Genomic DNA, 3,747 nt, shown 5'->3' with positions numbered 1-3,747 from the left:
ACAGAGATAGGATTAAAGGGGCTCTATCAGCAAAATCATGCTGATAGAGCCCCACATATGCGTGAATAGCCTTTAAAAACGCTATTCAGGCACCGTAAATGTTATATTAAACTACCCCCCCATTTTAAAATAATAACCTAAAAAAGAATGTGCTCTACTTACCGAACGTACACGCTGGGCGGGCATTCAGGGTGTGTCTTCATCTTCATCCACGCCTCCTCTTCCTCCGATGTCCTCGGGTCCCATCCTCCTCCGGCGCTCGCGAGCGGACACTGATATAAAAAAAATAGCCTGGGCGCATGCGCAGTAGCATGCGGCTTCTTCTACGGCTACTGCGCATGCGCCAAGGCTATTTTTTTTATATCAGTGTCCGCTCGCGAGCGCCGAAGGAGGACGGGACCGGAGGACATCGGAGGAAGAAGAGGCGTGGACGAAGATGAAGACACACCCTGAATGAACGCCCAGCGTGCACGTTCGGTAAGTATATCACATTCTTTTTTAGGTTATTATTTTAAAACGGTGGGAGGTAGTTTAATATAACATTTACGGTGCCTGAATAGCCTTTTTAAAGGCTATTCACGCATATGTGGGGCTCTATCAGCATGATTTTGCTGATAGATCCCCTTTAAGAGTAGAAATGAGCGAGTAGTATTCAATGGAATACTTCGCTCCAATAGGAATGCGTGTAAGCAGCTGAACACCAAGGGGTTAACTGCAGTGAATATTCACTGCGCATAATCCCTTGGTGTTCGGCCGCTTACACGCATTCCTATGGGAGCGAAATATTCCATTGAATACTACTCGCTCATCAATAATTAGGAGATGGTGGGAGAGGGTAAGCCTGGATATCAGCGGCCATGGTGATATCAGTGATTGAACCCTCTGAGAACTTTCCAGTTTTTCAGATAACAGAATTTTATTCCAAAATTAATTCAGAAGTGTTGATAAAAGAATAAAGACTGATGGCCTGTGAGAGCGCTCGTCCTGTCTGTTATCATCTCATATTATGTATCTGTGATGTCATGCTGCGCCCCAGGCTATATACTATCTACTGGATCCTGTGTGTGTATACCAATGTGTACAGTAACCTGAAGAGAATGCAGAATCAATACTACGTAACAGGATTCACTTAGTAACTCTTATAGTGATTGATCCTGGTATTGAGGCGTCACCCATGTAATTGGGGTCTACCACCAACCAGCCCAAGGTAGGTCATCTCTGTGCGGTCTGACACTTGGATTACACACGGATCAGCTGTTCCATTACCACAGTGCAGTCTGCTCCTAGTCAGGTAAGCACCGCTCCTATTACTTGGATAAGCAGAATAGGCGGGGCCACAAATCACATAGTGACGCCCTATCCTGTGAACAGATCATCAGTATGACAGACCCATGTGGGGTCGGGAAAACCACTTTAAAGATAGGTCATCAGTATTAGATTAGTGGTCTGACAGCAGGTACCCACCAATTAGATGATACACATAGAATGGAGGAGGAAGTAGAGAGCGCTGTTCTCTATGTTGTGGCCAAACCAGGTACTGCGGATCAATTCCTATTTCTCTTGAATGGAAGTTAAGTTGCAGTAATGTAGATATAAAATAGACCTTACAGTTATATATTTACTTTATTACGTATTTTGCCTGTTTCTTTTACGCTCCATACCTTCCATACAGTCAGGTTTAGCAGCCGAGGTTACCTATAGGCTTGCAGCACACTGACCCTAAACTTTAATGATTCATCCTGCAGCTCCATTATCTCTCTGATGTCAGACTTTACAGCCCAGGGCTACACATCTGTGACATTTCATTCACTATTTGGTTCTCGGTACAGTTCGGCCATCTGACATCTAGAATATTCCGATTCTCCGGGGAGAGGATGAACAGTCCTGTCCTCTATGCCCCTCTGTTCTCCGTTATTTTCCATCGTAACGCTTCCTTAGGTCTCTTCCTTTCCTTGTTCTATTCCCTTTTTGTATCTTTTGCATATTCCTCTTCTCCATGATCTGTTGCCTGAAGAAGGACATTTCTTAATAATGATGAAGAGATAACAATTAGAGATGAGCGAACAGTGTTCTATCGAACTCATGTTCGATCGGATATTAGGCTGTTCGGCATGTTCGAATCGAATCGAACACCGCGTGGTAAAGTGCGCCATTACTCGATTCCCCTCCCACCTTCCCTGGCGCCTTTTTTGCTCCAATAACAGCACAGGGTAGGTGGGACAGGAACTACGACACCGGTGACGTTGAAAAAAGTAGGCAAAACCCATTGGCTGCCGAAAACATGTGACCTCTAATTTAAAAGAACAGCGCCGCCCAGCTTCGCGTCATACTGAGCTTGCAATTCACCGAGGACGGAGGTTTCCGTCCAGCTAGCTAGGGCTTAGATTCTGGGTAGGCAGGGACAGGCTAGGATAGGAAGGAGAAGACAACCAACAGCTCTTATAAGAGCTAAATTCCAGGGAGAAGCTTGTCAGTGTAACGTGGCACTGACGGGCTCAATCGCCGCAACCCAGCTTTCCCAGGATCCTGAATGGAATACACTGTCAGTGTATTCCCGTATACCCGATATATACCCCGATACCCGTTCCAACGGTGTGCCCCCCCACCTTCACCCCAGAAATACCCTGCAAGTCCCCTAGCAATAGAATTGGGGCTATATACACCCACAATTTTTACTACTGGTATACAGTGCCATTGTCTGACTGGGAATTCAAAGAATATATTGGGAATACAAATACCCTCATTTCTTGCTACTGCCATATAGTGCCAGTGTCTGACTGAGAATTCAAAGAATATATTGGGGTTACGTGCACCCACAATTTTTACTACTGGTATACAGTGCCATTGTCTGACTGGGAATTCAAAGAATATATTGGGAATACAAATACCCTCATTTCTTGCTACTGCCATATAGTGCCAGTGTCTGACTGGGAATTCAAAGAATATATTGGGGTTACGTGCACCCACAATTTTTACTACTGGTATACAGTGCCATTGTCTGACTGGGAATTCAAAGAATATATTGGGAATACAAATACCCTCATTTCTTGCTACTGCCATATAGTGCCAGTGTCTGACTGGGAATTCAAAGAATATATTGGGGTTACGTGCACCCACAATTTTTACTACTGGTATACAGTGCCATTGTCTGACTGGGAATTCAAAGAATATATTGGGAATACAAATACCCTCATTTCTTGCTACTGCCATATAGTGCCAGTGTCTGACTGGGAATTCAAAGAATATATTGGGGTTACGTGCACCCACAATTTTTACTACTGGTATACAGTGCCAATTTCTAACTAGGAATTCAAAATGCGCAAGGCTCCCGGAAAGGGACGTGGACGAGGCCGTGGGCGAGGTCGGGGGAATGGTTCTGGGGAGCAAGGTAGCAGTGAAGCCACAGGGCGTCCCGTGCCTACTCCTGTGGGGCAGCAAGCATTGCGCCACTCCACAGTGCCAGGGTTGCTTGCCACATTAACTAAACTGCAGGGTACAAACCTTAGTAGGCCCGAGAACCAGGAACAGGTCTTGCAATGGCTGTCAGAGAACGCTTACAGCACATTGTCCAGCAGCCAGTCAGACTCTGCCTCCTCTCCTCCTATTACCCAACAGTCTTGTCTTCCTTCCTCCCAAAATTCCGAAGCTTTACAGAACAATAACCCAAACTGTCCCTGCTCCCCAGAGCTGTTCTCCGCTCCTTTCATTGTCCCTCAACCTGCCTCTCCACGTCACGATTCCACGAAC

The sequence above is a fragment of the Leptodactylus fuscus genome, chromosome 10 (genome assembly GCF_031893055.1).
Source record: "Leptodactylus fuscus isolate aLepFus1 chromosome 10, aLepFus1.hap2, whole genome shotgun sequence".
In the NCBI taxonomy this organism is placed as follows: domain Eukaryota; kingdom Metazoa; phylum Chordata; class Amphibia; order Anura; family Leptodactylidae; genus Leptodactylus; species Leptodactylus fuscus.
The sequence above is the reverse complement of the archived record's forward strand: the minus strand, read 5'-3'. Positions refer to the sequence as shown.